At 42.7% G+C, this 24,491-nt stretch overlaps 1 protein-coding gene across 12 annotated transcripts in view; it reads right to left on the bottom strand.

The window, feature by feature from the left end:
- The window catches only part of spata20 (spermatogenesis associated 20), a 352,217-nt gene that overhangs the window by 34,473 nt on the left and 293,253 nt on the right, over positions 1-24,491 (bottom strand). The gene's annotated exons all lie outside the window — the stretch shown is intronic.

Raw genomic sequence — 24,491 nt, 5'->3', positions numbered from 1 at the left:
GATAAGCAATATTTTGGGCTGGAACCCTTCATCAGGAGCTCACGCTGTCAGGGGGGGTAGGTGGATAAATGTGGTGGGGGGGTGGGGGGAAGAAATGGGAAAGAAAGGAAGAAGCTAGGAAGTGATAGGAGGAAGAGAGCTAAGAAAGATGCCCACTGATCGGACAGGAGAGGTCCTGGAAGGATGGGAATGAGGTGGAGAATTAGAAGAGGGAAGGTTGGTGTAGCGGACACATTGAGAGGGCAGGGGTTGAGACAAAGAAGGAAAGGTGAAGGAGGAATGGAGCCATGAGGATCAGGGAGAGCAAGGAGAGTTTAGTAGAAAACAGAGGGTGGTGAGGGGGTGGAAATCGGACAAGTCAGTGTTGCTGCCATTTGCTTCTGAAAAACCATTCTTCTAACTGCCCATTACTTGAACTAGCCTCTTCCATAGCTTCTTTCGCAGGTCCACTCTATCCTCTGTATAAAACGATCCAATCTCAAGTCTGTGCACATTTCTTCTGAGCCTAACTTTCGGACCCTTGGTTCTAGAATTTGTAGCAAACTTACACGTATCATCAAGGTGACAAGGGGAAAGACGATTTGCCATCATGACCACAAGAATCAATTAATCACATTTTAGCTTTAGTCATTGATGTAAATGTAGGGAAAAAGGCAGACAGGTCTTGCACAGCAAACTCCGTTAAACTGTATTTAAGTACACGGTGACATTTAATTTCAGGTTTAATTTTAATTTAGAGATATAGCACAGTAACAGGGCCATTCTGCCCACAAGCCCACACTGTCTCAATACGCCCATCTGACCAATTAACCTACGAGCCCATACGTCTTTGGAATGTGGGAGGAAACCAGAGCACCCAGAGGAAGCTCAAGCAGAAATGGAAAGAATGAAATGACAGGCAGCAGCAGATTCAAACCTGGGTCACTGACACTGCATTAGCACTACGCTCGCCACTACACTAACCGTGACACCCACCGTCAACAGCTGACAGTTCTTCAAGTATTATAAGTTTTTTTGCTCGGTGAGTGTAAAATAAATCGGATCAAACCTAAATATTTTCATATTTTATCTTTTTTCACAATGGTAGAGGAGGCCATTCGGTCTATTGTGTCCAATTTGAAGTTCTAATGAACCACAAATCCTACCCCTCCCTGATAATCCATATTGTGTGTGGTCATTGGGGATACAATCCTCATGAACAACACCATTTAATTGGGATTCTCTCAGCCCATTGTGCTACGGTTGCCACGGTTGAGAGACGGATGGGGAGCAAAGGCTGTCTCCCCTATCATTGGGTCTTCTCTCCTTTTCTGGCTTTCTCACAGGCAGAGTGTGGTTATAACTGCAATCACAGGGCCACCAGATGTATAGCAGAGAGGGTCTTACAGAAATGAAGGTGCCAATTTGCTATCCAGGCCACTTAGTGAGGTGCAGTGCATCCCAGGGGGTTAAACAAGAAAATCTGCAGATATTGGGGTCAAGCACAATACCCAGATGTGTTGGAGGAGCTCACGCAGCATTCATAGGAAGTAAAGGATAACTAATGTTTAGGGCCTAGGACCTTTGTCAGGGTATAAGCCAAAATAAGGAAAAGGCCTGAATAAAAAAGTGGAGAATTAAGATTAGAAGAAGAGAAGAGGAGGGAGGAAGGGGCAGTGAGAGGAGCCCAGGCTTATAGGTAAGAGGTCATAATTGGATACAGGTGGGAGGGTTGAAGAGAAAAAAACTGAGAAGTGAAAGGGGGAGAGGGCGGAGGATAGGAGAAGGAAGGGAAGGGGTGGAGAGCTGCATAAAAGTTGACAGACAAAGAGGGGAAGAGAGAGATTCGGAGGAAGAGGTGACAGAAATTGGAGAGTAACAAGATGGAATATAAGATGATGTTCCTCCAATTTGCAGGTGGCAACGGACGATCCGTGTCTTGCTAAGTTTCTCCAGCTCATTTGTGTGCTGCACATCCCAGGGGGTGATGCATGGTTTGTTGCTGTCTGCACTAATACCTCTCCACAATGAAAACACATAAACCACTGAAAAGCAGCAGAATGTGGAATGGCAATAGACAAAAAAAGAGGCCATCCTAGACCATGCATTTTTACCCTGAACTTCACCTGTAGATTTGACTTTAGAAAATGAGAATTGGCAGCTGAATTTGGTCAGAGAGTTGCCTTCTGGTATTAACCACAACTCAGTTAGATTTAGCATAGAACAGGCAGACAAGTTTCAAATTAGGATTAAGCCAATTTCGCTAAACTGTGAAATAATTTAACAAAAGTGGACTAGATATATGTTTGATAAATTACAAATTGCTGAAGGAAATTAATCACTGACATTTGAGTCGAAACCCTGCTTCGGGACTGAAAACTGGGGTTTTGATTCAAATTGTTGACTGTCCTTTTTGCTCCACAGATGATGCCAGATCTACTGAGTTCCTTCAGCAGTTAAGCTAGAAAGTCTGCAGATGCTGGGGTCGAGTGCTCTTTCCCTCTGGATTCCAGATCTGAAGTCTACTGTGTCTTCTATGTGATGGTGAATCTGTCTCAGACAATGGGGAACAACTGACAAAATTGAAAGTGTTCAGTGGAAACTTCCAAATTAAAAAGATGGAGCTGCAAATCTAGAGCCTTGCTTATAGGTCCACAAAGGCAAAACAAAATGTACCAAGAATTCAATACTCCAAAATGCCAAGAGGAAAATTGTAGGTGCAGTAGTACATTTAAAATAGGAATTAGGAAAGCAAAGAGAAGGTATGAAAAATCTTGGAAGTTAAAATCAAAGGAATCCAAAGTGCAAGAATATAACTAAAGAAAGAATAGAGGTTATTAGAGACTAGAATAGTCACCTAACTATCACAATGGATGATGTAGCTTGTGTTCTTCATCAATATTTATAGCCGTCTTTTCAAAGGGAGACAATGACCGTCAATTAAAGAAGCTTCTGAGAAACAGGAAGGCATATACACAGTACAAAAGATAAAAGGGGTTCAGCATATTTGGATTAAAAATAGATAAACTTCCATGACCAAATGAAATGACCCCAGTTTGTTGAAAGAAGCAACTTTCCATCATCCCTGGCTGCAGGAGTTCTGGTGGAGGACAAAAAGCCGAGCCCAAGTACTGCAGGATCTTATAGTTAGAATGATGTGTCAAGTTAATATGCTGACACACTGTTCTACGGCAATGATATTCGGGGCGAGGTACAAGTCTCATTACTCTTTCTCTTGACAGTCAACAGCATTATCCTTACCTGCAACATTCTGAGCATCACGTTAACCAGAAAGTGACCTGGATTACATTCTTTGCTACCATGGCAGCAAGTGCACATCAACGGTTTCATTAACTCCATCACAAAGCAACTCCACTCTCTGCACAGCTGAAGGCACAGACTTGTCTCTATAGGTACAGCTCCAAAGACAGGAGGGAACGTTTACACTAATCAACACAAAGAAGCCCACTGTGGTGCAACCTCCAATAACCTCGCCAGGTTTTTACAGCTGATGAGACTGACAGAATGCCTGCAATATGTGCCATTTTCTAATTAGTGAAAGCTTTCTTGATACAATAAGGGGAAGTGTTGACCTGTTCAGCTTGGATTGGCATGGATTACTATCAAGTGGGTAAAAGGAATTGTACGGTATGCCCAACAGTAGGCTGGGTGGAGACTGTAGCATTGATATTGGGATGAATCATTTGAACTAATTTTTTAATTACTGTCCTGCGTACTGAGATACAGTGAAAAACTTTATTTTGTGTGCTATCCAGGCATCTCAATCCATACTTAGTGTAATATAAAACAAAAAGTGGTTTTACAGAGATAAGAACAGTTGGAACAGTGCAAGGGCCAAGATGAGATAGGATTGTGAGATCAAGAGGTCATCTTTTATATCAGAGAGGAGCACTCAAGGGTCTGAATACAGCTTACAACCTGATTGTATGTGTTCTCACACTTTGTTCCTTCTACCCAATGGGCAGGTGGGGGGGGGGGGTGGGGGGGAATGGTGGGCAGGGAGAGATCAGTAAGAATGAAGAGACAACATTCAGAGATGAACTGCAGTCACTAATGGACTGGTGCACAGCCAATAACCTGATTCTGAATGTCAAAAAACCCAAAAGAGATGGTTTTGTCATCAAGAGGGCCTGGGGGGACCACACTCCGCTGACCATTGACAGGTCCACTGTTGAGGTCGTCAAGAGTATCAAGTTCCTTGGAGAGCACTTGGTGAAGGACCTCACATGGTCCCTTACCACAAGCTCCATAACCAAGAAAGCCCAGCAACGCCTCTACTTCCTGCAACTGCGGAGTAAAGTTCATCTCCCACCCCCCATCCTCACTACATTCTACAGAGGATGTATTGAGAGCATCCTGTGCAACTGCATCACCACCTGGCTGTACCTCCTCGGACTGCAAGTCCCTGCAGAGGATGGTGAAATCAGTGGAAAAGATCATTGGGGGCTCTCTTCCTACCATGAAGGACATCTACAACATTCAATGCAGGCGAAAGGCAATAAACATTGTGAAGGACTCCACACACCCCTCAAGTAAACTGTTCTCCTTTCTGCCATCTAGTAGGAGGAACTGCAGCACTCGGGCCCTTATGTCCAAATGGGGTGAGCTTTTTCCCCAGGCCATCAGACTCCTGAACTCTCAGAACATTTGGGGATAGGGTACTATAGACTGATAATGTATGTCTTAATATTTTAAATGTGTTGAACTTCTATTCTAACCTATATTTATGTAAATATGCTCCGTGGTCCATTGGAAATGCTGTCTCGTCTTTACCATGCGAGCATGGTATGAACAACAAATAAAGATGACTTGACTTGAGTTAAGTGTGATGGGATAGGATGGGTCCTTTATTATATTGGTTGTCTGCCTGAGGCAATGAGAGGTTGGTTTGCGTGATGGCCTGAACTAAGCTCGCAACTCTGCAGTTTATTGCCATGTCTTGGGCAGAGCTGTTCTCGTACCAAGTTGGAATGCATCCTGGACAAGATACTCAGGATACTCTCCTCTTTCTGCCTCATCTACTTTAATGACAGAGGTGAATTTTTGCCATTCTGGAAGATAAGCCTGCACATGGTCATCAGATATTAATGAATCATTTATAGATAGCAAAAGGTTCATAAACTCAAGACTCCCACAGAAATAATCAGCGATGATGTCAACAAGTGAGGCACAGAAAGCTGTGTAAAGTGCTAGGCTTTAAAAGAAAGCACTTGAGTCTGTTATTTAGGCTCTTCAAAGACCTGCCATCACAATGCACGGAGTACTGTAGGAAAGCACGTCAGGGATGCCACAATCCTCCTGGAATCTCTTGCTGTGCCAAACCATATTGTTCAAGACATGAACATGCTCAGAAAATTGACAAGAAGACAGAACTGTCAACCAGGTTTTTGTCAGCCTGGGGTATCTCTATACTGGTGCAGGAGGTTGGCATCATCTGGTGAACAGATGGAAAGGATTTTACAGTGACACCCCCACCCCCTCAAATAAAGGAGTTCAACAGTGTCTTGAATCATCAAATGTAATTTGTTTCACTGCAGGGCTCTAATGTATTAAAAAAGGTTATCATCCTTTTTATAGTACTGACTATGCTGGCACCTCCTACCCAACAACAATCAATGCATTGACTGATTTACTGCATCTGGTGCTCCCTGTGTGGCCTTCTCTACATCGGAGAGACTGGGCCCAAATTGGCAGATCACTTCGCTGAGCACTTTCGCTCCATCCGCACCAGTGACAGAGACCTCCCAGTCGCCAACCATTTCAGTTCTGTGTCACACTCCCACACTCACAAGTCTGTCCGTGACCTTATGTACTATCCCACCAAGACCACCTGCAAACTGGAGGAACAGCAGCTGATTTTCCGTCTGGGCAATCTCCAGCCAGATGGCATTAACATCGACTTTACTGGTTTCTGCTAACCTGCTCTCCTCTTCCCCTTCCCAGTTCTCCTCCCTCCCTTCCCCCAGCCATCCCTCTTCCCCTTGATCGCTGCTCTCCCCCCCCTCCACCTATCACCTCCTGCCTTTACGACCACCCCTCCCCCCATATAACGGACACTGCTCAACCTGTTTTTACTTTATATCAGTCAATGCACCCTCCAACCAGTTGGCATTGGCATCGACATCTCTGGTCTCTGTTGGCACTCCCCCATTCCCCTATCCCTATGTCTTCTAATCTGTCTGTCTGTCTCTCTCTCTCTCTTTCCTTCTGTCTCCAGCTCTGTATTCATAGAGCTACCCCCTCCACTGATCAATTCTCACCTTTCATCCTCTATCCTCCTATCCGTCCAAATATAGCCTTTTGCCTGTTGGCATGTGCTCCTCCTGCTGCCCTCCTCCCCCAGCCTTTTCCTTCAGGAACCTGCCTGCTTTTTGCTCATACCTTGAAGAAGGACAGGCCCAGAACGGTTAAATATTACTTCCTATGGACACTACATGACCTGCTGAATTCTTCCAGAAATTTTGTGTTTTTACAACAGCAATCATCCAATATTTCAAAAATTAAAGAGAGTTCAAATTGTCCTTTGAGAAAGATGAGCTCCTGCTTCCTCAGACTAATCCTGATAGGTTTTAAGTTCCATTCAAGCAGCTTGAATAAGGAGAAGAAAGAAACAGGATCTATTGAACCGACCCTTAAAAATTATTTCAGCAATAATGTGACTAAATATTACATCTCAAGAAGAGAAGCTTTGTTTGGATAAAAGAGTTCCAATTTTTTCATGATCTCAGAACGAGATTTTGCAGATCACTATATACTTTAAATGTAGCTTTCATCTTAACATATGAAAGCATTTTCTTTCTTTTTTTTTGTTTGTTTGCATTGTTGTAAGAAATGTCTAAGTTAAAGTTCGCTTCTCTTAATGTTCAGGGTTTAAATAATCCTATTAAGCGTAAGAAAGTACTTGCTTATTTAAAAAAATTAAAAGTTGATGTGGCTTTTTTACAGGAAACTCATTTAACAGATAAGGAACATTTGAAACTTAAACGTGAATGGGTTGGACAAGTTTTTTATTCCTCATTTAATTCAAAGGCGAAAGGAGTGGCAATTTTGGTGCATAAGAATCTACCATTTCAGTTAAAGAATGAAGAAAAAAATGGTGGAAGATTATTAAAATTGAACTGTACAATTTTAATGAGGCTTGGACTTTGCTTGACGTTTATGCTCCAAATGTTGAGGATACAGCTTTTGTTGTGGATATGTCTTTATTACTTAGACAAATGGGGAAGATTTAAATGTGGTATTGGAGCCTTTATTGGACAAGTATTCAAGAGTAATTAAGAAATCTAAGATGGCAGTTCAAGTAACTAATATGATGACAGATTTGAATTTAGTTGATATTTGGCGGAGATTTAATCCTACAGAGAAAGATTTCTCTTTTTATTCCTCACGCCATAATTCTTTTTCAAGAATTGATTATTTTTTCATTTCAACACATTTGCAGGATAAGGTTATATCCGTGGATTATAAGGCTAGGTTGGTTTCAGATCATTCATTACTATTATTAGAATACCAGAGTTCACAAGATGTTCAGAGAACTCCAAGATGGAGATTTAATACTATGCTATTACAAAAACCAGAATTTATTAGTTATTTAAAAAAACAAATTGAGGTTTTTATTAGTAATAATATTAATTCTGTTTCTAGTCAGTTTGTTTTATGGGATGCAATGAAAGCTTTTTTACGAGGTCAAATTATTAGTTATGCTTCTAAAGTAAAGAAAGATAGACTTAGAGAGATTGAAGATTTAGAGAAAAAAATAACTGTTATTGAAAAAGAATTTCAAAAAAATGCTACCGAAATGCAAAAGAATCAGTTAACTAATTTAAAATTTAAATATAATGAATTACAAACATATCGGTTTGAATGTTTAATGAATCGAACTAAACATAAGTTTTATGAATGGGGTGAGAAAGCTCATGAAGTTTTATCATGGCAGTTAAAAAAGGAACATTTATCTAGGATTATACCAGCAATTAGAAAGAAATCGGGTATTACTTTTAGACAAAACGAAATACTTCTGAATGTAAAGATGTAACTGAAGATGTAATAGATTCTTTTTTGAAAAATATTAAATTGCCACAACTGAATCAAGAAGATAGACAAGAGTTGGATAAATCTTTTACAGAAATTGAAATTGAAATGGCGATAAGAGATATGCCAAATGGAAAGGCACCTGGTGAAGATGGGTTTTCTATAGAATTTTATAAAACTTTTTATGTGGATATATCTTTTATTTATAAGGATGTAATACAGCAAATTTATAAAACTTGTCAACTACCTGAATCTTGTTCTAATGCAATAATTATAGTTATACCAAAAAAAGATAAAGATCCTTTACAGGTTTCTTCTTATCGACCAATATTGTTGCTAAATGTAGATTATAAAATTGTAGCTAAAGTTATGGCTAATAGATTAGCTCAATATTTACCTAAAATAATACATAAAGACCAAACAGGATTTATAAAAAATAGATATGCATCTGATAATATTTTGCATTTAATTACTTTGATAAATAAATCTAAATCTCAAATGAATTATCCAATAGTGGTTTCATTAGATGCAGAAAAGGCTTTTGATAGAGTGGAATGGAAGTTTTTATTTAAAGTACTTGAGAAGTTTTGCTTTGGTTCCTCGTTTATTGGATTGATAAAGGCTTTATATAATAGTCCGAAGGCTAGAGTTGCTACCAATGGGCAGATTTCAGAATCTTTTGATTTAACAAGGATGTCCATTGTCACCCATTTGCTATAGTTATTGAACCTTTGGCACAATTAATACATCAAAATGAAAATGTTAAGGGTATGAGAGTTTTGAATGAGGAATACAATATTAATTTATTTGCTGATGATGTCTTATTATACTTGGTGGATCCTGATATTTCTTTACCAGCAATTCAAGAATCTTTAGCAAATTATGGTCAATTATCGGGTTATAAGGTAAATTGGGCCAAAAGTGAAATTTTGTCAATTTGTAAAGATGATTATTCAAGATATAAAAATATTACAAATTTGAAGTGGACTAAAATTAAATATTTAGGAATTAATATTAATACAGAATATCAAGATTTATATTCAATTAATTATCTTCCTTTAATAAAAAAGATTAAATTAGATTTGATTAGGTGGAAGGATTTACCTTTAGGTTTATTAGGGAGGATCAATACTATAAAAATGAATATTTTTCCTCGGATACAATATTTGTTTCAATCAATTCCTTATTTTTTTAAAAAAAGTTTTTTCAAGGATTTATATAAAGCAGTTAGAGAATTCTTATGGAAGGGAAAATTTCAGAGGGTAGCGATGAGAAAGTTGATGTGGGATTTTCAATTTGGAGGTTTAAGATTACCAAATTTTCAATATTATTATGAGGCAGCTCAATTTAAATTTCTTAGTGCTCTAATGAATATGGAGGATCCGCCTAGTTGAGCAAAGATAGAAATGGCAGTCATTTTAGAAAAATTTCCACATGAATTTTTGTTTCAATGGAATAAAAATTTATTATGAACTTATGATGTACCAATATTGAAACATTTAATGAATTTATGGACGAGTAAACTTAATAAATTGGGGCTTAAAAATAAGTGGACTGGGTGATTGCCATTATATAATAATCAACTTGTTCCTTTCACAGTCTCCAATATCATTTTAAAACAATGGGAATGGAAAGGAATAAAAAAATTATCAGATTGTTTTTTCGAAGGATGTTTTTGTTCTTTTGAGGAACTACAAAGGAAATTTGGTATTAGTGGAAACTCTGTATTTGTGTATTATCAGTTAAGATCATTTGTAAAACAGATATGTGGTTGGCATATGATTCTATTGCCTGAAACTAGTTTTGAGAAATATGTGCTTTCAATACCAAAAAAGGGGTATATATCTGATTTATATTGTATTTTACAAGAAAATGAAAGTAAGAAAGATTGGGATAAAGATAAGTTGAAATGGGAAAAAGATTTAGGTTCTACAATAGCTGAAGAAGCCTGGATGGAAATTTGTCAAAATAGTATTCGGAAATTGATTAATGCTAGATTAGCGATGATTAATTATAATTTTATACATCAATTATATTTAACACCAGAGAAATTAAAAAAATTTGGTCTTAGTAAGTTAGATTGTTTTCACTGTGATCAGACGGCTAATACTTTTTTACATACTGTTTGGTTTTGTGACCGATTGCAACAGTTTTGGAAAGGTATTCAATCTATATTTAATAGTTTATATAATATCTATGTTGTATTAGATCCTGATATATTTTTATTAGGGAATATGCAATCATTAATTGACTTAGGATTAAATGATTATCAGATTTCTGTTATCTATTTAGCCTTAGCGGTGGCCAAGAAATGTATAGCGCTTACTTGGAAAGATAGAAATATATTAACTTTGGATAGGTGGTGCTTAGAGATGAAATCCTGTTTAATTATGGAAAAGATATCTTTCTCAATTCAAGATGTCTTTTTATAAGCTGAAGTGGACTCCATTTGTTAAGTACATGCAATTAAGTTTGACTTAAATATGTTTTTAAGTGTGATATTTTAGATTTGATGATTTTTTTTTCATTATTTTTCTTGTAGGTGAGTGTTTTTTTTACATATATATAATTTTATTTTTCAGTTGGTTGTTTTTCCAGACTCTTTTGTGTAGTCTTCCAAAGGCGCTATTTGCCTTGGCGAGTCTGTTGTCTATCTCGTTGTCGATCCTTGCATCTGATGAAATGGTGCAGCCGAGATAGGTAAACTGGTTGACCGTTTTGAGTTTTGTGTGCCCGATGGAGATGTGGGGGGGCTGGTAGTCATGTGGGGAGCTGGCTGATGGAGGACCTCCGTTTTCTTCAGGCTGACTTCCAGGCCAAACATTTTGGCAGTTTCCGCAAAACAGGACATCAAGCGCCGAAGAGCTGGCTCTGAATGGGCGACTAATTTTACTAACTCTTCACTCTTTATTTTGGGGGGGAAGGGTGGTTTTTTTTATATAGATTTTATTTTTTTCTTAGTGGCCATATTGGGGGGGGTTAGTTGGATTTAAGTTAGGTTACTAATGTTGTATTGTAATCTTATTATTTTATTTTTTTCTTTTCTTTAAATGTAATTTTTCTTTTTATTCTTGTGATAAAATCTTTAAATAAAGTTTAAAAAAAAAATAACATATGAAAGCATCACTTAAATTGTGTAAGGCATGGTTCCACCAACAACATTTTGATTAAAAAACAGGTTTTTTTTCTGATGGTGCTTAAGGCATAAATATAAGGCAGGTAACTTGATAGCACTGCTGGCCTTCAAAAGAAGCTCGCCTGTCACAAGTGGAGATTTAGTTTAACATCTCCCGGTACAGGCAAGAAGAGTTGAGAATGCAACTGTGCTCAGGCGTCAGCCTGGATGGTCTCTGGAGAAGGACTTGTTCTAACAGCCATCGAACTGCATTCTGAGTGGACTGCACAGAGGCACAGTTCATAAAGCTCCTGCCACATTGATCTAGCAACTCGGGTCCAATCCTGTTCTCCCTCCAGCATGGTCTCTGTGGGGGGTTTACGTGCTCTCCCTGTCAAAACGTGGGACTCCTCGAGTGCTCCAGTTTCCACTCAACTTCAGGGACTTGCGGGTTAGTAGGTTATTTGTCCAATGTAAAGGACCTGTAGTGTCGAGATGAGTGATGGAATGTTGGGGATTGTAGGATTATTTTAAATGGATACTTGATAGCTGGAGCAGACTCAGAGGGTGGAGGACTGCTTCTATGCTGTATCTTATTTGAGAGCAGTCTTTTAAACTATTTTGGTAATTCTGCTTCCCTTTGTACATCTGGATCTCACTATATACATCATCCATCATTATCACAATGGATCTGTTGAACCATGTCCATGGGTACAAGAGCTCGTTGTTGGACGGGACAATTTGTGTTGGTGGAGTGGATGCTCAAATATCAAAGATGAGCACTTTCTAGTTATTGATCAATTAACTTTTCAATTGCCGATATAAAAGAATTTTCCCTAAACGGTTAATTGTACTTGTTTTGCTTAAATGAATAAAAGACCGGAAGACTCAAATAGATTGTTGAGTGCAAAATACATCAACCTTTTCCAAATACTCTACAGGGTAACTTCTTCCTATCTCCCCATATTGTAGCTCCAGAGGATTTTAAAGGCATGAAGCGCCAACAGATTTTTCAGATGCTCTTTTCCTGAGAATGTCTTGTTTTGAAAGGCACCTAAATAGGTAACATAGACAGGAAAGTTTTATAGGGACATGGGCCAAACACAGGCAAATGGGAACTTGCTCAGGTAGACATCTTTCCCAGCATGGGTGATTTGGATTGAAGGGCCTGTATCAGTGCTGCATAACTCTGATTCATAGTTAATACAACTTGTACACACAAGTGAACTGCCACAATTATTTAAGTTTCTTTAAATGTCCTTCAGCCAACCTGGACCCAGATGATATGTTATTCTCCAGAGCACGGTTGGAAGACTTGAACATAATATTTACTTGTTTCACCAAATAAAGCAGCATGTCTCGGGAGACTGTCTTGCAAATGTGCTGCCAATCTATACTGAATTATCCCAGGGTCCAGTAAGTTTGACACCTTGGTTGTTTTGTAGGTTCAGTTATGTGCAATTTATTCAAGATTCAATTTATTGTCATATAATAAAAAGTGTCATATTAGATGAAATTGCTTTTGTCCGCTGTAAAATAGATAGATTCGCCATCGGCAGAAATTGCCTGAAGTGTCTCTTGCAGTCAGAGAAGGAAAAGCAAGAGAGCTCCGCAGAGTCACTGTGGATTCACTCCCACAGCCTCCGCAGCCACACATAGTTCAGTCCAAACCATTGGCAACCAAGCTCCAGGTCCGAACCTCTGACATAATCAGGAAACCTTCAGTACCCTCGGTGTCCTCACACATCTCAGTTCCGATACCTGGTACCCCTTCAGCCAGTTTCAAGCCAGTTCCAGCACTCCACTGCCTAGTGCGAGTCCCTTTACCACAGTCTCCAGCAACCCACAGCCTCTGTGGGTTTCTCGCCTCAAGTCACTAGCAGCTTGTCGCATGTGTGGGTGTTTCAGCCACAGAGCCCCTCACTGGTTCCCTTCCGTGGTCACTGTCCCATGGGTCATCTCCTCTGCTTCCCCTTCTCAGATGGTGGGCGGGGGGGGGAGGGGGGGAGGGGGGTGCCCTGCACCAGTCCTCTGCTTCCCTGGAGTCTGCAACCCCTCTTGGCCTGATGCTGATTATAGTCGCTTGGACACAGACCCAACGGTCACAGGAGTTTAAATAAAATTATTTATGTTAGCTCCTTTAACAGTCCATTTAAAGCTGTATAGAGCTGATGGCAGTCAGTTTGGGCAGTTGGAACCTGTGGGAGCACCGCTCTCCGTAGGTCTGCACCAGCGGCAGCGCTGCCGTGATAGCAACTCTGGCAGCACCGCCATTTTTTTTCCTATTACCCTCTAGTCATGTACATGTCAAGTTGTTGACCTTCTATTTTGCAGCAGTTAATTTTTAATGCCTGAAGGATTTAATACAGTAGTTCCCAAACTTTGTTGGGTTTCCACCCCCTTGGCTCCAAGGCCACATCCCTAGCGCCTCCTCCTCCTCCCATCCCAACATATACAATGAACATATACCCCTTTCTTGGTATTAGGTCTACCACAAATTTTAAACAACTAATCTAACACTATATACAAGCATATGTATTTCACAGAGAAACTTCTTGTAAACTAATTTATTTAGCAATAAGAAAGGGTACATTTACATCTCAACTATAACTACATTGTCTACGGGCAGTCGGGAGCTTGATGGGTGGGCGGCCGGGGCAAGGATCAGCCATCGGAACCTGGATGGGGGTCGGTGCGAGGATCAGCTGTCAGGTGCTGGATGGGAGGGCGATCGGGGCGAGGATCTGCAATTGGGCCAAAAATGGGGAGGGGGGGTGGTCAGTGTATTTATACACAATTTAAATGTACCTTACAACCTGAAGATCATTTGAAATTCTTACAAAAATGGAGCCTTGGCCCTTACAGTCATGAATATGGTGCATGTTCTGTCCAGAGCACGTCATCAAGAAACACTCATCAAGAAACACTCACCGCCCCCTTTCTCCTCACCGCCCCCTTGGATCTTTCCACCGTCCCCAGGGGGGTGGCAACACCCTCTTTGGGAATCACTAATTTAAAATAACTTGGGGGAGTCAGACATCGTAAGCACATAACCCACAAATGTGGGAATGTGTAGTGAATCTCCCGGTCTCTTCCAGGCCTTGTAGATTGAGTGCTGGTCTTCCAACTACAAGGTTCTGTCTCTTACACCAGCTTTCAAAATGCCGGGGTTCGGCCCACAGTTGTCTTTCAGTTTTAGTTTCTTGGACCATTATGCTCAAAATGTCTTCAGTTGTTAAGGCCATTGGCTCCAAAATTCCTCCCTCAATCCCTGCAACTCATTATTCACCCTTTCCAAAATCCCTCACACCCCAAAAGCTCCTTCTTTGGATGGGATGATCTCATGGGATGTCTTATTGCATCAATTGAAAGCCTTCCAAATCACCCTAGTTCAAACCCTCTTTTAAGATGCATTTTTTTCTGATTCTTTTCTATAAAGCACCTTGTTAAAGATCCTATGTTAAAGATCTATAATGCAGATCATCTAGAAAGTGCTTTGAATAAATTGCAATGTTTATTGTCCACTGTTACTGTGGCAAGATACAGAGAAAAAGTTTTGTTTTGTGTGCTGTCCAGGCAAGTCAACTCATACAGCAGATAACACAATAATAAAACACAATGTGTTACAGTAAGTCTATTTTTTAATGACATTTAGAAAGTGTTTTAAAGATTTATTTGTCAAGGGGAGTCTTGCTTCCTTTGAACAATTTCCCTTTGAACAACTTTCAGTTACCGTTTATTTTGGCGGAGAAGTCGAGTCATGAAACCCTAAAAAAAAATCTCTCAAAAATGGGGGGTCAACTTATACGACAGATATACTTTTGAGATCTTAAATTCAGCTCCAAACCATTCCATCCTGATTCGGCGAATAAATTGACCCTTGAAAACCGTTTCGGCTGGAGTATAGGTCAACCCTGGACGCACCTCCTCTCTGCTGCTGCCACCACTCCCCAACACCTCCCCACCAATAGGCACCACCATAACCCACCTAAACATTCTACAACTGTAGAGTCCGAGGTCCCCACTCCTACCTGGGAGCCTGAGGTCACTGCTCCTGCCCGGTAAGCCCAGTTCATCCCTCCTGGCTGGTAGGCCAAAGTCCTCACTCCTACCTGGGAGCCTGAGGTCGCTGCTCCTGCCCGGTAAGCCCAGTTCATCCCTCCTGGCTGGTAGGCCAAAGTCCCCACTCCTACCTGGGAGCCTGAGGTCACTGCTCCTGCCCGGTAAGCCCAGTTCATCCCTCCTGGCTGGTAGGCCAAAGTTCCCACTCCTACCTGGGAGCCTGAGGTCGCTGCTCCTGCCCAGTAAGCCCAGTTCATCCCTCCTGGCTGGTAGGCCAAAGTTCCCACTCATGCTGGGAGGCTGAGGTCGCTGCTCCTGCCCGGTAAGCCCAGTTCATCCCTCCTGGCTGGTAGGGCAAAGTTCCCACACCTACCTGGGAGCCTGAGGTCGCTGCTCCTGCCCGGTAAGCCCAGTTCATCCCTCCTGGCTGGTAGGCCAAAGTCCCCACTCCTACCTGGGAGCCTGAGGTCGCTGCTCCTGCCCGGTAAGCCCAGTTCATCCCTCCTGGCTGGTAGGCCAAAGTCCCCACTCCTACCTGGGAGCCTGAGGTCGTTGCTCCTGCCCAGTAAGCCCAGTTCATCCCTCCTGGCTGGTAGGCCAAAGTTCCCACTCGTGCTGGGAGCCTGAGGTCGCCGCTCCTGCTCAAAAGAATGTCACGGCTTCTGCCACATAGGCTGAGGTTCATGCTGCCCAGGAGTCAACATGTAGCCAAAAGTTCCTGCACTGAGCACACTTGGGCAGTGAGGTGACTTTTTCGATGTGGACAGCACCACACCTGATGTGGAGAATGGAGTCACCGACTCCGGCTGCAGCCGATACTGAAGACTTGGATCCAGCTCTGTTTGGCATCTTCCCAACTAGGTTTTTTATATATTTCTTTAACTTGCTTAATTTACAGCTTTGTTAGTTGGCAATTGGGGTGTTGTAACAAATTTTGGATTGATGCTGGGAGGCCTGGACAGCCCGAAAATAGGAAAGTCGACTAATCCACTAGATGTATCATAAAACCATTAAAATGAGGCTGAAAAATGGGGGTCAGCTTATCTGCCAGTCGACTTAAACACTGAAATGTACAGTAAATACAATTTACCAAATACTAATTTTTTCCATTATCTACAGATTAGAGACTTTTTACGATCTCCAGTGTATTTTTTATATACATTTCCTGAGAGGACTGATAAGAATTTAATTGATATAATATTTAATTTACAACCTCTCTATAATGGTTCAATATCTAATATTTATGATATGTTGTTGGGAATAAGAGAGGGTCCTTCAGATAAAAATTTTTAAAAAAGCTTGGGAACAGGACTTACAATTTTTAATTTCTGAAGAAACTTGGAATGTAATTTTTAAATTGGTTAATACTTTTTCTTTATGTTCCCACCACTCTCTCCTACAATTTAAAGTACTCCATAGGGGTCACATTTTTATGCAGATGTATCTCCTTATTGTAATAAATGTAACAATGAAGATGCTTCATTAATTCATATGTTTGGAACATGTCAAAGTCTTGGGAAATACTGGAACAAAGTATTTCAAATTTTCTCTGCATTTTTTAAAGTTAATTTTAAACCTAATCCCTTAACTGCTTTATTTGGTATTGTTGGAGAGAGTGGACATAACCTTAACGGCATCTGAGCTGCATGTATTAGCTTTTATTTCTCTATGGATAGGTGGGCGGTGTTGCTCAGATGGAGGGACATTACCCCGTCTCATCATACTCAATGGCTACGTGACATCATATCATGTTTAAACTTAGAGAAGATTAGATGCTCAATTTCCAATTTGAATGTAAATTTTCAAACACTGTGGGGACCCTTTTTGAATTACTTTTATAATCTTTGATTTGTTATGAAGGTAGAAATGGTGACTAATGAGTTAATTTATCACTTTGATAAGAATTCTGTCTTTATTTTGGCCAAACAGCTTCATTTTTGGTAGTGGGTTTAGATTTTCCATTTTTATGATAAAATATCAATACAATATAATCTGTTTGATTAAAATATGGAGCACCTTGAATTAAATGATGCAATGTATCATTTTTACTTTAATATATATAGTATGTAGTCTGTACTTTTGGATGTGAAATTTCAATGTTAATAAAAATATTGAAAAAGAAAGAAAAGTGCTATGAATCACCTGACGACAAGGTTGCTCAAATGTCAAGATATTCAGTTGTGAAGTTGACTGGGTGGTGGTTGGCTTCCCTGTGCAACATTAAGGTCAAACGAACGATCTTGGTTTTTGTGCAAAGTTCTCATCTGATTCCCCGACAACATCTGTTCTATCGACTGAATGAATGAGTGGAGCAAACTTGGGAGTGGAGAGTGCTCCAAGTGGTTGGAGACACTTGGATGGGTGATGACAAACAGCAGTGACAGCAAGCACGTTCTTCACGCAAAGGGGCCATGGGGAGAACTGAAAGCTGTGAGAGCATAAGTGTCCAAGTCTAGGATTGAGAGACAGCTGTGGGTTGAATCCTGGCATCAGAGTGCTCAAGCAGGGGCACTCCAGGGCCAGAAGTTGCTGTTTGGAGATTGCTAGGGAGGTGCTGCAAGAATGTATGAAACCTGAAATACATCAAAAGTCTGTGCCCATTCTGCCTGCTGTTTAGTGGAAAGAGAAAGTTTTCAAGTTAGCAGCGCACTGTAAGATGTGGTGAAAATCTGAAGCTGAAGTAGAGAGTGACTGTGACCCTGACCTCTGTGTGCTCAGCAATCAAAGTCCAGACGTGAGGCTGCAGCAGGTCACGGATCTCAGTGAGGAGAAAGATTAAGTCCTAACCCTTTAAATAGGGCAGCACAATTAGGGCAGTGGTTGTAACAGCACCACTGACCTGGGTCCGAATTGGGAGCTGTCTGTAAGTACGTTCGCCCCGTGTCTGCGTGGGTTTCCTCCGGTTGCTCGGGTTCCCCCCATCCTTCAAAAAGTACGGGGAATGAAGGTTAATTGGTGTACGCCAACAGCATCGAATCCATGCTGCTGAAGATCCAACTGCGTTGGGTAGGTCACGTCTCCAGAATGGAGGACCATCGCCTTCCCAAAATCGTGTAATATGGCGAACTCTCCACTGGCCACCGTGGCAGAGATGCACCAAAGAAGAGGTACAAGGACTGCCTAAAGAAATCTCTTGGTGCCTGCCCCATTGACCACCGCCAGTGGGCTGATATCGCCTCAAACCGTGCATCTTGGCGCCTCACAGTTCGGCGGGCAGCAACCTCCTTTGAAGAAGACCGCAGAGCCCACCTCACTGACAAAAGACAAAGGAGGAAAAATCCAACACCCAACCCCAACCAACCAATTTTCCCCTGCAACCGCTGCAACCGTGTCTGCCTGTCCCGCATCGGACTTGTCAGCCACAAACGAGCCTGCAGCTGACGTGGACATTACCCCTCCATAAATCTTCGTCTGCGAAGCCAAGCCAAAGAGAAGGTGTCTGGGGGGCACATGTGGGCTGAAGGGCCTGTATATGTGCTGGGGTTTCATCTTACCTTGACTCCATCTTTTCTCCCCTAGTCCAGCCCTTCCCCACCTACATCCACGACAGCTCACATGCCCTCCATCAGCTCAATGACTTCAGATTCCACAAACCAGACTGCCTCACCTTCACGATGGACGTCCAATACTTTTATACCTCAATCCCCCATACAGAAGCTCTGAAAGCACTTCGCTTCTTCCTGGACCAAAGACCCGACCAGTCACCCTCCACTACCTGGCAGAACTTGTCTTCACTCTAAATAACTTCTCCTTAACTCATCTCACTTCCTCCAGTTCAAAGGAGACCCCATGGGACCCAGTTTATACCTGACTGTTGTGGGCATTGTGGAGCAATCTATGCTCCAAGCCTACACAGGCAAGACCCCTCAACTCTTCCTCCGGTATATCAACAACTACATCGGGGCTGTCTCATGAACTTCATCCACATCACGACCATCTTCCACCCCGACCTCAAACTCACCTGGTCCATCTTCAATAAAACTCTCCCCTTCCTGGATCTCTCTGTCTCCATCTCGGAAGACAAGCTTTCCATTGACATATACTATAAACCCTCCAACTCCCATAATTACCTGGACTACACCTCCTCACACCCTGCAAGTATTCCATCCCCCTTCTCTCAATTTCTCCATCTCTGCCACATCTGTTCCCAAGATGAGGCCTTCCTGTCCAGATCTTCTGAAATGTCTACCTTCTTCCACGGACGTGGATTCCCCTCCACCAGCTCTCACCTGCATCTCCTCTATTTCCCGCTCATCTGCCCTTGCCCCCTCTGCCCCCAGACGCAACAAACACAGAATCCCCCTTATCCTCACCTACCACCCCACCAGCCTCCACATCCAACACATTATCCGCTAGAATTTCTGGTACTGACCACAGGATCCCACCACCAGAAACATTTTTCCTTCTCCTCCCCTCTTGGCCTTCTCCAGGGGCCGCTCCCTCTATGAGCCCCTCGAGCACTCATCCCTCCCCACCCATCGCACCCCCGGCACCTTCTCCTGTGGCTGCAGGAGTTGCAACACTGGCACCCACACCTCCTCCCTCACCACGGTCCGGGACCACAAACAGGCCTTTCACGTGAAGCAACACTTCACTTGGATTTCCAGAGGATTTATTTACTACATCCGGTGCACCCTTTGTGGCATTCTCTATATCGGAAAGAGTGGTTGTAGACTGGGAGATCACTTTGCTCAGCACCACCGCTCCATTTGCAACCACAGTGACATCACAGTGGCCAACCATTTCAATACTGAGTCAGTCTCAAGCTCTCATATCTGTCCATGGCCTTATGTACTATCCCACTCTGACCACCTGCAGACTAGAGGAACAACACCTCCTCGCCTTTGCTTTCTCCACCTATCATCTCCTGCCTTTGCCACACCTCTCCCCCCACCCCCCCCCACTCTTTTGCTCAGACGCCTGCCGGCATTTTCTCATACTTTGATGAAGGGCTCAAGTCCGAAACTTCAGTTCTGTATCCTTTGCTACATAAATGACGCTGTTTGACCTGCTGACCTCCTCCAGCATTTTGTCTTTTTTACTTCAACCACAGTGTCCACAGAATTTTGTGATTTTTCTAGAAAATTGTCTACTTTCCTCCAGCTCCCACCCCCTTCCTTCCCGTCTCCTAGCAGACACTATGAGCTCTTACCAGTTGGCCTATGTTCCTCCTCTGCCCCTTGCTCCCCCCGCACTCTCCTCCTCTTCCCTTCCCCCACCTTTATATTTAGGTGTCTGACTGTTTTTGCTTCAACCTGTCAAAGGACCCAAGTCCAGCATGTTTGTGTATTGAACTCGACCCCAGCATCTGCATAATTTCTCGTTTAATAACCAAATTACTACCCTGAGACTCTCAAGGTTCAATTATTGTTATAATGACATGTTTTTATTGAGAATCTTATGAAAATTAAAATATTCCCCTGATCTATCTGGCGAAATTCAGTCCCCCAAAAAATTATCAAAAACTCTTGGGGTTTTTTTAAATGTGAAGTTCTGGTGACTCTTCATCGTCATATATTTATTAAATGCTTTAGTTGGCTTTTATATTTCCCATAATAAATCAGGAATACATGAACCAAACTGACTATATTCTCCTTTTTTTTCCTCAAAGAACAGACCATAGGGACAAAGCCCGGAAATTCTAGCTAGTTTGATTATGTTTTCCAGATTTTATATTCAGGGGTGCAGTGCTGCCAGAGTTCACCAGTACAACACTCTGGCACCTCATGGGGGACGCTCTGGGCTTCAGCTACCCACTGAGCACTATTCTGGATATACAAAGATCCTGTTTCTTCCACGACTGGTACACTTGTCCTCATTCCTCGTCCTACCATTCGCTCTCAATTATACAACCCCAAATACAACATGGCAGCCAGCAAGGGCAGGTCTCACAAGTTCCTTGGAGTGCACTTGGTAGAGAACCTCACCTGGTCCCTTAACACCAGCTCCATAGCCAAGAAATCCAGCAGTGCCTCTACTTCCTGCAGAGGCTGAGGAAAGTTCATCTCCCACCCTCCATCCTCACTACATTCTACAGAGGATGTATTGAGAGCATCCTGTGCAACTGCATCACTGCCTGGTTTGGAAGGTGCACTACCTTGGACTGCAAGACCCTGATGAGGAGAGTGAAGTCAGTGGAAAAGATCACTGGGGGCTCTTTTCCTACCATGAAGAACATCTACAACACTCAATGGAGGTAAAGGGCAATAAACATTGTGTTAACTGAATAAACTATTCAGTACTGTAGCGCTTGGGCCTTTATGTGCAAATTGGACAACTTTTCTCCCCTCAAGCAATCAGACTCCTGAATTCCCCGAACAGATGTGGATAGTGCACCGTGGACATTTACTGTATACGCCTTAATTTTAATGTGTTTAATGTGTTTAACTTCCATTCTAGCTTATATTCATGTAAATCTGCACTGTGTTCCTGGAGGAACGTTATCTCGTCTTTACTGTGTGAGCATAGTATGAACGATAAATAAAAGGTGACGACTTGACTTGTTGACACAGAGATTAGAATGCATCTAACTGTGCCAAGGGTAACACCTAAACTGCAGCCATTAAAGCGCACTGATTAACCAGCAGTAGTATTGCAAATGCACTCACTATCCTGGCAACCAGAACCACTTCAGCCAAAAGCTCTAATTTCACTGAAAAGAGCACATAGCCCCCCAACCGCCCTGAGTGCCGCTGGCAGAAGAGATGCTATTAAGACCAAATTTTCCAGGGTGCCGCACTGAAGAGGGCTTATCTTGACCTAAAATGGCATTCAAGTGCTTGTGCAGTGGTAAAATAATTTATTCAGTAATGCAATTTGTCAGTAACATTTGTTCACCTTCCTGCCCCAAGGACAGGTTAAATACTGCTGGAAATTATAAATCACAAATAATTCATTTTAAGTGGAGATTGGTTAAACTTCTTTCCCCTCTTCCTTGAGCCCTTATAAATCTGACCATGCATCAATAAAAAAATAAAGCAACAATATCCTCATCATTAATCATTTAAAACTGTTGTCTGGCATATTTATCCATGTAAAAACCTCAAAATCTACAAGAGCTGCTGTAATGGCAGCACTGCTGCTGAAGTGGTCCGTGGGGAGCGAGGAGATACAGTGCTCCCATAGGGTCCATCCGCCAGTCAACTGCCGTCAGCTCCATGCAGGCTTTGAACGCCCTGCTAAAGGAGGTGTCTGTAGTTATATTTAAAATTCCTGTGACCGTGGGGTCTGAGCCCAAGATGGTGGCGCCTATGATCGGCAGCAGCCACAAGGGGTTGCAAACCAGAGGAGCGGAGGACTGGTGCAGCCCACCAAAAAAAAGGGAATACCATCCCCATCTGAGAAGAAAAGCAAAGGAGACGACCCAAGGGATGGGTGACCACGGAGGCAGATCAGTGAGGGGGGGGGGGGCTCTGCGGCTGAAATTTCAATGCATGTGGTGGGCTGCTGGAGACTCAAGGCGAGGAATCCACAGAGGCTGTGGGCTGCTGGAGACTGCTGTCGGGAGACATGCACCGACTGGGCTGTGGGCTGCTGGAGACTGCTGTCGGGAGACATGCACCGACCGGGCTGTGGCTGCTGGAGACTCCTGTCGGGAGACATGCACCGACCAGGCTGTGGGGTGCTGGAGACTGCTGTCGGGAGACATGCACCGACCGGGCTGTGGGCTGCTGGAGACTGCTGTCGGGAGACATGCATCGACCGGGCTGTGGGCTGCTGGAGACTGCTGTCGGGAGACATGCACCGACTGGGCTGTGGGCTGCTGGAGACTGTTGTCGGGAGACATGCACCGACCGGGCTGTGGCTGCTGGAGACTCCTGTCGGGAGACATGCACCGACCAGGCTGTGGCCTGCTGGAGACTCCTGTCGGGAGACATGCACCGACCAGGCTGTGGGCTGCTGGAGACTGCTGTCGGGAGACATGCACCGACCGGGCTGTGGGCTGCTGGAGACTGCTGTCGGGAGACATGCACCGACCAGGCTGTGGGCTGCTGGAGACTGCAGTCGGGAGACATGCACCGACCGGGCTGCGGACCACTGGAGCCTGGGTTGAAACAGGCTGAAGGGGCACCAGGTATCGAAACCGGGATGTGAGGGGGTGCCAAAGGCACTGAAGGGTTCCTGACCGTGTCGGAGGTTTCGTATCTGGGGCTCAGGTTGCCAATGGTTTGGACTGGACTCTGTGTGGCTGCGGAGGCTGAGGAAGCACTGGTGGCGAATCTACGGACAGTCAGTGACTCTAGGGAGACTCTTTTGCTTCTCTTTCTCTGACTGTACGAGACACTTCAGGCAATTTCTGCCGGTGGTGAATCTGTCCACCTTACAGAAGGCTAAAGTAATTACTCCTTTTTAAAATAACATTTGAGAATTTTGCTTTATTAGCGAAAATGTTGTTGATCTTTCTCCACTTGATCTTATGTGCTTTTCCTTGTCTGAATTTATCAGCACATCCTCTTTTCTTGCGTCCATTTTATTATCCCAGCCTCTTCTTCAATGTGGCTACATTATTAATTTCTCCACTCACCGAGAAAGTCATAGCTACATCCTCGCCATTTTCTGGGGAAAGAAGTTCCCTTTGACTTCCCATTTTCCCCTAATCCCCTTCTCAGAGAGTTACCTGAAAGTGGCATCTAAAATAATAATTGATCGCCTGCTCCTGCAACATCCCCTTCTCAGAGAGTTACCTGAAAGTGGCATCTAAAATAATAATTGATCGCCTGCTCCTGCAACATTAGGAGAGAAATGGACTATCAACATTTCAGGTCAGGACCCTTTCTCCTGAGTCCAAGGTGGGAATGGGAGATGGCAACCATAAAAACAAGCGAGGAATGGGGAGGTACAAAGAGATAGAAGGATACTGGACAAAGGTGGGAGTGGTCAGTGGGGAGAGAGGTAGGGGAGGAGACCAATGGCATGGGGTGCTCAGAGCAAAGCAAGGACTGGAATGAACTAGGAAAATAGGAACAAAAAGGAAAGATATCTGAAATTGGAAAATTCAATGTTCATGCCATTGGGTTTTTGGCTACACTGGCAGAATATAAAATGCTATTTTTCAAGTCTGCTGGAGCTGAGAGACCCAACCTCCTTGCAAAGTCACCATGCCGTTCATGTGAGAGGATAAAAAAGGGTTGAGATCTGACTGTAGTTTTAGTCAACCTTTTGTTAAAAGATGAGAAAAAAAAGCTATCAAGAATGAACAAAGACAAAAGGAAGCCAGAAACAGCGGTCAAAATGCTTTGAGATGATCACTTTCTCATTCCAATACAGTGAAATGAATTCATAT

This window comes from Narcine bancroftii, chromosome 3, assembly GCF_036971445.1.
Source record: "Narcine bancroftii isolate sNarBan1 chromosome 3, sNarBan1.hap1, whole genome shotgun sequence".
Classification (NCBI taxonomy): domain Eukaryota; kingdom Metazoa; phylum Chordata; class Chondrichthyes; order Torpediniformes; family Narcinidae; genus Narcine; species Narcine bancroftii.
This window is presented reverse-complemented; position numbering and strand designations above follow the sequence as displayed.